The sequence below is a fragment of the Elephas maximus genome, chromosome 12 (assembly GCF_024166365.1).
Source record: "Elephas maximus indicus isolate mEleMax1 chromosome 12, mEleMax1 primary haplotype, whole genome shotgun sequence".
In the NCBI taxonomy this organism is placed as follows: Eukaryota; Metazoa; Chordata; class Mammalia; order Proboscidea; family Elephantidae; genus Elephas; species Elephas maximus.
The window spans coordinates 81,372,975-81,386,304 of NC_064830.1; the positions used below are offsets into that span (position 1 = coordinate 81,372,975).

Genomic DNA, 13,330 nt, shown 5'->3' on the forward strand with positions numbered 1-13,330 from the left:
ATGAGTCAGAACCGACTCGACGGCACCTAACAACAGCAACAACATTTTCAGTGCTATTGAAAAGGATATTGAGTTTTAAATATCAAATTCTGGTTGATAATTGTTAGTATATATAATACAACTGACTTTTTTACATTGATCTTGCATCCTAAGACCTTGTTAAACTTATTATTTCTAGGATTTTTTTTTTTTTTGTAGATTCTTTGGGATTTCCTACACAGACAATCTCGTCATCTGCAGATAAAAGACATTTTTTCCCCATGGTTTCTAATCTATATGCCTTTCACTTCTTTTCCTTGCCTTATTGTAGCCACTAGGACTTCCAGTACAATACTGAGTAAGAGTGGTGAGAGACGCTGTCATTACCTTGTTCCTGATATTAGTGGGAGTAGATTTCAGTCTTTCATCATCAAGTAAGTATGATTTTAGCTGTCAGTTTCCCATATATACCCTTTTTATTAGGTTAAGAAAGTTCTCTTATACTCCTAGTTTCTATCACAAATAGTTGAATTTTGCCAAATGCTGTTCTTGTATCTACTGGTGTGATCATTTAGATTTTCTATTTTATTCTGTTATTCTCCTTTACTATGTTAATGGTGAATTACATTGATTGAATTTTGAATGTTGAACCAGCCTTGCGTTCCTACCAGAAACCCTACTGGGCCTGTCACAAATGCTGGGAAATTCTCAGCCATCCTTTCTTCAAATATTTCTACAGCCTTGTTTTCTCTTTCGTCTCCTTCTGGTATTCAAATTACATGTTTATTAGACCATTTGATATTTTCCCAAAGCTCTTGGGTAATTTGCTCTGGTTTCTTCCCCCAGCCCCTACTCTTTTATTCTCCTTGTGTTTTAGTTTGGGTAATTTCTCTTGACCTATCTTCCAGTTTGTGGATTCATTTCTCAGCTGTACAGAATCTACTTCTGACCCGTTAAAGGCATCCTTTGACTCTGTTACTGTGTTTTTGATTTCTGGCATTTCCATTTATTCTTATACTGTCTGTCTCTCTGTTGAAATTACCTGTCTGATCTTGCATTTTATCTCCCTTCTGCCTTAGAGCCTTAAACATATTAATTGTAGTTACTTTAAATTCTCTGATAGTTTCAACATCTGTGTCATATCTGAGTCTGGTTGTAATGACTGCTTTGTCCTTGAAGGCTTTTATTTTGCATTTTCATATGGTTCATAATTTTTGTTGAAAGCTGAACATATTCTGGAGCTTTGGTGGTGCAGTGGTTAAGAGCTTGGCTGCTGACCAAAATGTCGACAGTTTGAATCCACAGCTGCTCCTTGGAAGCCCTATGGGGCAGTCCTGTAGGGTTGCTATGAGTCAGAATTGACTTGATGGCAATGAGTTTTGGTTTGGTTTTTTATTTGAGCACATTATATAATATAGTAGATACTGAACCCAAAAAAAAAAAAACCCAGTGCCCTCGAGTCGATTCCGACTCATAGCAAATGTTTTTTATGCTTGGAGATGAGCATTCTTTCTGCTAGGCCTTTAGTGCTAATCTAGCTCGGAGTTGGGCTGAGCTTGAAGTTTGTTATTGCTGTGATATTCCACCAGTAAATTCCTATAGAGATACTTTGATTTTGTCTCCTGCCTGGCTTTTTTTTTTTTCCTTTTGCACTGTTCCTTGCAGAGGATTTGTGTCTTGTGACTTCATTTTGCTTATATTTTTATTTGACATTTGTTAGCATGCTATTGGCACGTGGGTAATTGTGGCATTCTCTAATGGTTGAATTAGCCCTCAGTCTTAGGCAGGCACTGTGAACCTGTGTCTCTGGATATGGCCTTCAAAGTGCTTCTGTCCCTTCTCCAGAGGTGGAGTTTCTTCCCCCAGCCCTTTACCTTCCCCAGCTGCAGTGGGTTACCACTAGTGCCCTCAGAATCTGTTTTTAATATTCTTCCTTTTGCAGATTAAAACTTTTTTTGCTTAGGGAAGATGCGGCTGGGTGGACTTTTGGTGGTGGGCTTCTTGCCCTCCCCGACCTGTAATGGGATTTCACCAGTGCAACAGTGACCTTCCTCTCCTTTTGTTCTGTAGTGGCCATATGGGAGATAAGTCTGGGTGGATTTGGGCAGTAATCACTATTCCTTTCTCCCAGCGAGCATGGTGGAAGGGGGGGAGTGCTTTCTCTAAATTCTCCCTGCCCTCCCTGTGAGAACCTGGTGGGGTTCCCAGAGGAAGAGCCTTCAAGAGGGTGGGAGTACCTGCCTCTCACCAGTCTGAAGCCCTCAGAAGGTTCACACTCTCATGCCAACCCAAAGACAGCCTTTGGCAATTTGTTAAAAAATCTCTACATTAATTTTTCTACCAGCTTATTGAAGCCCTGGTAGCTCAGTGGTTAAGAGCTTGGCTGCTAGCCAAAAGGTGGACAGTTTGAATCCACCAGCGGTTCCTTGGAAATCCCATGGGACAGTTCTTCTCTGTCCTATAGTGTCTCTATGAGTTGGAATCGACTCGATGGCAATGGGTTTGGGCTTTTTTTTTTTTCCTTTAAATCAGCGTGTGAAGTTTTCAGCATTGTCTATTCCAGGCAAGCAAATGCTCAGGTCTTGTTTTCCCTGCATAGACCTCTCTCTGTTCAAATTTCAGGTTACCTGTTTGCCCTGAGACTTCAGTTCTCTGGTAGGTTCAAGAAAAGCTATTAATTTGCAGTTCGTCTTGCTTTTTTGGTTTGTTTTAAGAATGGGAACGATACTGTTTCCAGCTGTCTATATCTCAGAGCTAAAACCAATGTAGCCATTTTTGAAAAGAATAAATGAGTATATGGCATTTTCAATCCATATGTAATATTACATGGTTTTTATGTAACTTACTTATTTAATTTTTTTAACTTAGCCTGAAAATTCTAGGTCCTAACAATATTAAGATTGTTATTCAATTTATCACAGTGTATATAGTATTTTCTAAGTAATTAACAATATGTTTAATGACAGAGAGTGAGACTGTATGAACTTTAATGTTTTTCCTATTTGTCCTTAAAATATATTTTTCTGTTGATGTACAGTCAATTGAAATATTTCTTTTTCCTCTGTGTAGTTTTGTCATCAACTTTATATAAAATAAACTTCAGTTTGTTTCCGATTTCTAGGGATTTTAATAAAGTTTAATTGTACATTTTGAATATGAAAACATTTACATAATTCTTGAGTCAAAATTCTGCAACAAAATGTATTCAGTATATCCATTCCTATCCAATATACCTTATTCCCTATTCCTACAGCTAATCCAACTTTATTAGGTTTTGGTATATACTTTCCTTGTCTCTTTTAACAAATATTGATAAATACATGTATTTTTCCACAGTCTTCCCTTTTTTCTTAACAGTGTTTCGTACCTGCTTTTTTACTTGGCAGTATATCCTGTAAATGACTCCTCATTTCTTTCTTTTTTTATTATTGTAAAGATTTATAAACATTTGCAAATTCAAGATTTTTTGTATGTACAATTTAGTGACACTGATTTCATTAACAATGTTGTGCAACCATTACCAACATCTGTTGCCCAATTTTCCATCACCATAAACAGAAACTCAATGCTTCCTAAACAGTGCTTTCCCCTTCCTCCCGCTCCTGCTAACCACTAATAAACTTTGGTTTCTATGCATTTTCCTCTTTTAGATATTTCATATAAGTAAAAACAAAAACCCGTTGCCATTGAGTCGATTCCCAGTCCTAGTGAACCTAACGGGCAGAGTACGACAGCCCCATAGGGTTTCCAAGGCTGTAACCTTTACAGAAGCAGATTGCCACATCTCTCTTCTGTGGAGCGGCTGATGGGTTCGAATGGCTGACCTTTCAGTTAGCAGCCGAGCTCTTAACCGTTGTGTCACCAGGGCTCCTTTTCGTATAAGTGACATCATACAATATTTGCCCTTTTGTGATAGACTGACTTCACTTAGCATGTTTTCAAGGTTCATCCGTATTGTAGCATGTATCAGGACTTCATCTCTCCTTGTGAGTGAGGAATATTACATTGAATGGATATATCACATTTTGTTTATCCATTCATCTGTTGATGAACATTTAGATTGTTTCCACCTTTTGTCTATTGTAAATAGTGCTGCAGTGAACTTTGGCGTACAGGTTTCTGTTTGCATTCCTGCCTTCACTTCTTCTGAGTATATACCTAAGTGTAGAGAAATTCTGGGTCATGTGGAAGTTCTGTGTTTAAACTTTGTGGCTGTACCACATTTTGCATTGCCACCAGCAACGGATGAGGGTTCCAGTTTCTCCACAACCTTGTGAACGTTTTTCCTTTTTTTTTAAAAATCTTAGTCATCCTTGTGGGAGTAAAGTGGTATCTCATTTTTGGTTTTGATTTGCATCCACCTAATGGGGAAACCCTGGTGGCATAGTGGCTAAGTGCTATGGCAGTGAACCAAAGGGTCGGCAGTTTGTATCCGCCTGGTGCTCCTTGGAAACTCTATGGGGCAGTTCTACTCTGTCCTATAGGGTCGCTATGAGTCAGAATTGATTCGATGGCAATGGGTTTGGTTTGGTTTTAATTGCTAATGGGAGTCCCTGAGTGGTGCAAATGATTAAGTGCTTGGTTATTAGCTGATAGTTTGGCGGCTTGAAGCCAGCCAGAGGCGTCTCAGAAGACAGGCCTGCGATCTGCTTCCAGTAGGTCACAGCCTTGAAAATCCTGTGGAGCAGTTCTCTGCACAAATGGGGTCCCATGAGTCAGAATTGACCTGATGGCAACTAAAACAGCAACAACAACAACAATGGCTAATGAGATTGAGGATCTTCTCTTGTACTTTTGGCTGCTTGTCTATTTTCTTTGGTAAAATATCTATTCAAATCTTTTGGCTATTTTTTTATTGGGCTGTTTTGTCTTTTTCTTGTTAAGTTGTAGGAATTCTTTATGTTTTCCTGATATTAAACTGTTGTACAACATGCAGTTACCAAATATCTTCTCCCGGTCTATAGACTGTCTCTTCACTTGGGTGATAAAAGTACTTTGATGAACAATTTTTTTTTTTTTAATTTTGATGGGGTATCATTTATCTGTTTTGTCTTTGGTTGCTTGTGCTTTCAGTGTTATTTCTAAGAATCCATTTTTGAAGACCAGGTTCCAAAGCATTACCCCTGTTTTCTTCTAAGAGTTTTATGTCTTACATTAAAACCCTTTTTCATTTGGTAAAATAGTGGGTCAGTGAAAAAGAGGAAGACCCTCAATGAGATGGACTGATACAGTGGCTGCAAAAAAAAAAAAAAAACAAAAAAACTGCAACAATGGGCTTAAACATAGCAATGATTGTGAGAATGGTGCAGGACCGGGCAGTGTTTCATTATGTTGTACGTAGGGTCACTATGAGTCGGAACTGACTTGATGATGCGTAACAATGGCAACAGATCTTGCATTAAAGTTTTTGATCTGTTTTGAGTTAGTTTTTTTGTATGTGGTGTGAAGTCTGGGTCCAACTTCATTATTTTGCACATGGAAATAACAATTTTTCAAGCACCACTTGCTGAAGAGAATATTCTTTCTCCATTGGATAGATTTAGTACTCTCTTTGAAGATCAGTTGTGCATGCTTATCTCTGGACACTAAATTCTGTTCCATTGGTCTGTATGTCTGTCATTATACTAGTTCCAGACTGTTTTGATTACTGCAGCTTTATATTACGTTTTGAGATTGGGAGGTATGAGTCCTTCTACTCTGTTCTTCTTTTTCAAGATTGCCCTGGCTATTCTGGGCCCTTTGCAGTTCCATGTAAACTTGAGGATTAGCTTTTCCATTTCTATAAAGAAGGGCTTTGGAAGTTTAATGGGTATTGGATTGAACCTATAGATTGCTTTAGGAAGTATGTCTACAATGTTAAGTCTTCTGATCCATGAACATGGAATGCCTTTCGTTTATTTAGGTCTTTAAATTCTTTCAGTAGTGTTTTATAGTTTTCTACATTCAAGTCTTTTGTGTCTCTGGTTAAATTTATTCTTAGGTATTTTCTTCTTTTGGATGCTGTTATAAATGGAATTGTTTTGTTAGTTTTCTTTCAGATTGTTTGTTGTTGATATACAAAAACCTGAATGATTTTTTTGTGTTGATCTTGTATCCTGCCATTTTGCTGACTTCATTTATTAGCTTTAATAGTTTTTTTGTGGATTCTTTTGGGATCTTCTATATATAGAATTTTGTCATCTGGGAAAAGGAATAGTTTTACATCTTCCTACCTGATTTGGATACCTTTTATTTATTTTTCTTGTCTAATTTCTCTGACTAACACTTTCAGTACAATATTGAATAGCAGTGGTGAGAGCAGGGGGTCTTTTTCCATTGAGTATAATGCTTAGCTGTGAGTTTTTCATAAATGTACTTTATCAAATTGACTAGTTTCCATTTATTTCTATCTTGTTGAATAATTTTACCATGAAAGGGTGTTGGATTTTGTGAAATGCCTTCCCTGCATCAATTGAAATGGTTATGTGGTTCTTTTCTTTTATTAATGTGGTATATGACATTGATTTTTTAATATTGAACCACCCTTAACATTCCTGGGATAAATCTCACTTGGTTACGGTGTATAATCCTTTTAATATATTTTTGGATTAGTTTGCTAGTATTTTGTTGAGGATTTTTGCATCTATATTCTTAAGTGATATTGGTCTGTAGTTTTCTTTTCTTGTGGTATTTCTGTACGGTTTTAGTATCAGGGCAATGTTAGTCTAAGTCTTCCTGGTGCCATAACAGGTAAGCGCTTGGCTACTAACTTAAAGGTTGATGGTTTGAACCCACCCTGTGGCTCTATGGGAGAAAGAACTGAAGATCTGTTCCCATAAAGATTACAGCCTAGAAAACACTATGGGACAGTTCTGATGTGTCACACAGGGACACCATGAGCCAAAATCTACTCAATGGCACACAACAACAACACCACCAACAACATTAGCTTCATAGAATGAGTTAGGAGGTATTCCCTCCTCTTCTATTTTTTGGAAAAGTTTAAGAGTCCACTATGACTCCCTCCACTTCATACCAGCCAGCCCCTTCTCTCACTCATCCCCAGCCACAAAGGGCTAGATCAGCAGATACCAGCTGCAAGTTCAGGAGTCCATATGACTCTGTTGTCCTCAGACCAGCTGGACCCAAAACGGGGGTTTTCCTCTACTCCCCCAGAATACTAGATGAAAGCATGGGAGTCCACATGACTCCATCGGCTTCAGATCAGCTGACTTCCTTGCTCTTTTGGGTCTGAGAGTTTGCTGGAAAACTCACAGAGCTCACAAGAGACACCATACTTGCAATGACAGCTTTAATATAATAAAACAGCATACAAATGAAGAAATACATAGGTGAGGCCTGGGAGGGGTCACAGCGCAGAACTTGAGTGTCCCATGGAGGTACTCGCTACCCTCTCCCATGCATGGTCACCAACTAGGAAGCTCCCTGATCTTTCGTCTTCCAAGGCCTTTATTGACCTCACCACATGGCGTGATAGACATAGTCAGTGAGACTTAGTGTTAGGCCCCCAGGTGGTCCCTCTTTGTTGGGTCAGCACCCATTTGTTAGTCTCAGGTGCTGGTACAGCTCAAAAGAACTGAGAACAAAATGCCAGATGCCTTTCAGCAAGGTGATTCCACACCTCACGGTTCACCCCCTGGCCTTTGGTCATAGGTTTTTTCACATGCTTACATTTGGAGGACTAATTCCACCCCCATGGGCATAAGTCTCAGTATTACAATCTCAGTCCAAATTAGCCATTAACAATTAGCCCAGTCCTTCCTCTCTTCACAGGGTGAAAACTTCTTCTAGGCCAAGGTCACTCTGGTTCATAACGAGACTCTATCTGCTTGTGAGATTCCAAAAGCAGGCATATTGATATAGCTGACCTATGATGTCAAAGTATGGTATCATATCTTGCACTAAACCTGAAATCTTGCAGTAAACCTCTCTTAAGGTACTCACATTCACAGTTATAGCTTCTTAAGAATCATACAGTTGTATCATACGTTCATAGTTACAGCTTCTTAAAAATCACGTAGTTGTATCATATAGTCATATCAGCATATTTCCCCACCCCATCTTCCTCAAATCCACCAGGAAAAGAAGAGTAGATCCAGTGGGAATCCTCCCTTCTGCCCCCTCATTTTAAGCATGAGCACATACTCATGAAAGCATGTGAGCCAGTCCTTCATGTGTATATTTCCCTCTTTTATATATTTCCCCTTTTTATTTATTTATTTGTTTATTTAATTTGTTGTTCAGAATATACACAGCAGAACATACTTTAGTTCACAGTTTCTACATGTACAGTTCAGTGATATTGGTTACATTCTTCAAGTTGTACAACCATTCTCACCCTGCTTTTCTGAGTTGTTCCTCCCTCATCAGTATAAACTCACTGCCCCCTAAGTTTCCTGTCTAATCTTTTGAGTTGCTGTTGATCCCATGTAGATGGTTCTTAAAAGAGCATAATGCTCAAGGCAGACATATTTACTAGTTAAGCTAAAATATTGTTTGGTTTTAAGAAGACTTCAGGGGATATTTTTGGTTTAAGGTTTAAAGATTATCTTAGGGCAATAGTTTCAGGGGTTCATCCAGCCTCCATGGCTCCAGAAAGTCCAGAGTCTATATGAGAATTTGAAATTCTGTTCTGCATTTCCCTCCTTTTGATCAGGATCCTTCTATGGAATCTTTGATCAAAATATTCAGTAATGGTAGCTGGGTACCATCCAGTTCTTCTGGTCTCATGGCAAAGAAGGTAGGTATTCATGGAGGCAGTTAGCCACACATTCCATGTCCTCCTACTATTCCTGACTCTCCATCTTCCTTTGTTGCTCCAGGTGAATAGAGACCAACCATTGTGCTTAGATGGCTACTTGCAAGTTTTTAAGACCACAGGAACTACAGAACAAACTAGGAAGTAGAACAGAGCATTAAACATATTATTATGCCAGTTAACTGGGATGTCCCATGAAACCATGACGCTAAACCTGCAAACCAAGGACCCAAATCCCATGAGGTATTTAGTTGTACATAAGCAGCCTCAGCAGCTACTCTTTTTTTTTTTTTTGTCATTGTTATAAATTTGTCTCTCGCACAGCTTTTGCCAATTCAGCTTTTTACAGGTGTACAACTTATTGGCAGCACTTACAATACTTGGCTGTGCACCCCTACCCTTAATCAATGTAATTTTTCTATCACTATAAGCTGAAAGTCAGTATTTCATACGCAATAACCACCCCTTTCCTCCACCCTTCCACCCCTGATAACCGCTAATAAACTTTGGTCTCTATAAATTTGTCTTTTTAAATATAAGTAAGGTCATACAATATTTATCGTTTTGTGACTGACTGACTTCACTCAGCATAATGCCTTCACTCTCCATCCATGTTGTAGTGTGTATCAAGGCTTTGTCTCTTCCACTGGCTGAGTAGTATTCTGTTGTATGTATGTACCACATTTTGTTTATCCATTTACCTGTGGTTGGGTGTTTAGATTGTTTCTACTTTTTGGCTATTGTGAATACTGCTGCAGTGAGCATTGGTGTACAGGTCTCTGTTTGAGTCTCTGCTTTCAGTCTTTTAGGTATACTTAGGGGTTGAATTATTGGGTCATATGATAAAAAAAAAAAATTTTTTTTTTTTATGGTAGTTCATTGTTAGTTTTTTGAGGAACTGCTACACAGTTTTCCACTATGACTGTACCATTTTGCATTCCCACCAGCAATGGATAAGGGTTCCAATTTTCCCACATCCTCACTAACATTTGTGGTTTTCTATTTGTTTGTTTTTTAATCTTAGCCATTCTTATAGGACAGAGATGGTATCTTGTTATGGTTTTGATTTGCGTCTCTCTGATGGCTAATAACGTTGAGCATCTTTTCATGTGTTTGGTGGCCATTTGAATGTCCTCTTTGGTAAAATGTCTGTTTAAGTCCTTTACCCATTTTATAATTGGGTTATTTGTCTTTTTGTTGTCAAAGTTTCATATATGTTTTGGTTATTAGTTTCGTATTGGATATATGGTTTCTGAAGATATTCTCCTAGTTGGTGCCTTGTCTCTTCAAATTTTTGGCAAAGTCTTTTGATGAACAAAAGTTTTTAATTTTTATATGGTCCCATTTATTTTGTCTTTTGCTATTTCTGCTTTCGTTATATAGATAATCATTGTTAAAAGCTAGGCCTGACAGTGTTGCCCCTGCATTTTCTTGTCAGAATTTTACAGTTTTAGTTTTCACATTTAGGTTGTTAATCCATTTTGAATTTGTTTTTGTGTATGGTGTGAGGTGAGGCATGGATTCTATTTCATTTTTCTGCCTGTGGAAATCCAATTTTTCCTGCACCATTTTTTTAAAATTAAAAAACAGTTAATTTATTAAAAATAGTTAAAATATTCAGTTCAGGTGGGTTTAACACAATCTAGAGAACCAAAACACTTGTTTTATTTTTGCAGGATAAACTCCATTTTCCATTTTTCAATCATGTAAAAAGAATCAATAAGCAGCACGTGCCCAGTAGCTAGCTAACTTACAGGGAGGTGCATCACCATGGATCTGGTGCCCATCAGCTGGCTGCTTGGTTGGAAGCTTCATCCATGTCCCTTTAACATGCCTATGTTGATTCTGATCACCTCTGAATTTCAGCCTTTGTCTCATCCTAGAAGCTTGAAAGCCTGGCTTGTGCTGCTTAGCTCTCCTATGCGTTAATACACCGTCCTGCTCTCATTTTACCAGAAAACCCACCAGTGATGGAATGTCTCACTTTAGATGGGCTTTGACACAGAGTTGTTCCACAGAGCATTACAGACACTTCCCCAGAGGTCTCAAACAGGATTCCTTTCCCCCAATGCGTCCTCTTTCCATTTATTTCCTTATCTCCTTTGGGGAGGATTATAACTAACGTGTCAATCTGTGTCCCATTACAGAATAATGAATTTTCTATTCCCCAAAATAGAGAGAGGGAAGCCTCAAGTCCTTTCTTGAAATTGTTGTGATGAAGGTGAAGGATTCAGATTCAGATGGCGGAATTAAGACTTCATCTGTAGGGTAAACTACAGATGTTGAGTCTGTTCTGACTCATGGCGACTCCATGTGTTGCAGAGTAGAACTTGGTCTGTACGGTTTTCAAGGCTAGGACCTTTCCAAAGCAGATCACTAGGCCTTTCTTCTTAGGTGCCTCTGGGTGGGTTTGAACCGTCAATCTCTCTGTTAGTAGTCCAGCACTCCAGGGACCCTCATCTGTAGGTTAGCAGTGGAAATCTGGTGGTGTCCTTAATAAAGGAAGGGTAAGAGTAGGAAACCCTGGTGGCGTAGTCGTTAAGAGCCACATCTGCTAACCAGAAGGTTGACAGTTCAAATCCTTCAGGTGCTTCCTGGAAACAGATCTCAGTTACTGGTTGTGGCAGGTGTAAATAATGGAAATGAAATCCAGAGTAAACAATTCATTTACTTAAGCCCATGTTCTGTACCTCCTTCACCAAATACCATGTATTAAAGGCAGCCGTGCTTGGTGGCTTTTTCTTTTCTCATTCACTCATTCAGCAAAACTTTATAATATGCTTTTTTTTTTTTGGTTAACTTTATCATGTGCCAGGAAAAAGGAAGAGCCAGTCCCTGCCCCCAAGGGTTGGTTTCCAGTCTCAAGGGCAAGAGAGACATACAGGCAATTCCAAGGTGAATGGTGCTGTGCAGGGAGCCTGGAAGGGGACCTCACTTAGCCCAGTGGTCAAGGGTAGCCTCCCTTGCAAGTGACATTCTGACATTTAAGGCAAGACCTAGAGGATAGTTGGGGCTACTTCATAGGATGCTGGGGCAGGCAAGGTGGTGTTCTGGGCAGCCAAGTGGAGGAGGGCAGCAAGAAGGGGGCCCTGGAGGAGCCAATGTGCCCAGGGGTGGCTGAAGTGTGGGCAGAATTTGGGACAGCTCTCCTTCCCCCGCCCCAGGGGTATCCTGACCTGGACCTTTCCCCAGTCTGTTCCAGCTTACATGTTCCCACCCCTCCGGGTGCATTTCGGCAGTGGCCATCACCATCCTGGGCCGCTTACAGGTGCCTGGGCAGGTCCAGGCCCTGGAGCTCATGCTGTGGCCGTGGGGTCCTGGTACTAGGCTCCGGGCCTCCAGGTATGATTTCTGGTCTGCATCTTTGCTGGGGTGGGAGATCCTACTGGTGGGTGGAAGGGTGGGCATGTGATATTTAGCAGATTCCCTAAGAAATGGCCAGATTCCCCGGCTTGGGTTTTTTGCCTTTGATCCTGCTGTTACTTACCCTCCCTGCCGCCCCCCGCCCCCACCCCAGCAGGATCAAAGTGAGACATCTCATCTAGTTATTTATAGAAAGGAATAGTTTAATCAATACATGGCTTTTCTGGCTTTGCTTTTTCCTCATTCAAGGTGCTCGATTTGGGAGCTGGATTCAATTATCTTTCCCACACCGAAGGCTTGTAGAAAAGAGGGCTGGATGAAGCCAAATTCTGATTCGGCTGCATCATCTGCTGTGGCTTCTCTGTCTAGCGCTTTGCCACTTTGTAAACTTCATAATGTGTTGACTAGCCCCCGTGGTTATTAAGCTGCTTCAGTCTGAATTTCTCTTTTTATTCCAGCAGATTTACTGTTATTTCATTACAAGCTACCTGCAGTGCTTTGGGGCTTGGAGGTGGGGTTTGCATAAATACATCTTAAAAATAACAAATTGGCCTGAAAAGCAAGAGACATCAGTGTGAAGAGGCATCATAGTTTCTTGGGACCTGTTACGAGAGACTTGATATTGGTAACTCTATAGAAACATAAATTCCGTGAAAACAAGAAAGGTAAGCCACTCATTGGGCAATGTACAGGGATGTATACAATGCTCATGTTGGCTCACCAGATTCTTTCCACCAAACTTCTCTTTACAACCTCATGGAATTTCTAGTATCGAAGGTTTATAGCAAGTACCATTTGTTTTCTTTTTTCCTTTTTTTAATTTTTATTGTGCTTTAAGTGAAAGTTTACAAATCAAGTCAATCTCTCATACAAAAATTTATATACACCTTGTTATAAACGCCTACTTGCCCTACCCCTAATGAGACAGCACACTCCTTCCCTCCACTGTCTGTTTTCGTGTCCATTCAGGACAGCTTCTGATCTCCCCTGCCCTCTCATCTCCCCTCCAGACAGGAGCCGCCTACATAGTGTCATGTCCCTACTTGATCCAAAAAGCTGTTTGCCAGTATCATTTTCTATCCCATAGTCCATTCCAATCCATGTCTGAAGTGTTGGCTTTGGGAATGATTCCTGTCTTGGGCTAACGGAAGGTCTGGGGACCATGACCACCGGGGTCTCAGTCAGACCATTAAGTCTGGTCTTTTTATGAGAATTTGAGGTCTGCATCTC

The 13,330-nt window shown here is 39.8% G+C and overlaps 1 protein-coding gene across 1 annotated transcript in view; it reads left to right on the plus strand.

The window, feature by feature from the left end:
* The first annotated feature begins 333 nt into the window (after positions 1-333).
* The window catches only part of LOC126087505 (phospholipid-transporting ATPase ABCA3-like), a 239,836-nt gene continuing 226,839 nt past the window's right edge, over positions 334-13,330 (plus strand). Inside the window, exon 1 of the mRNA XM_049905036.1 lies at positions 334-413. The gene's annotated coding sequence lies outside the window, so the exon portion shown is untranslated. The remainder of the gene's footprint in view (positions 414-13,330) is intronic.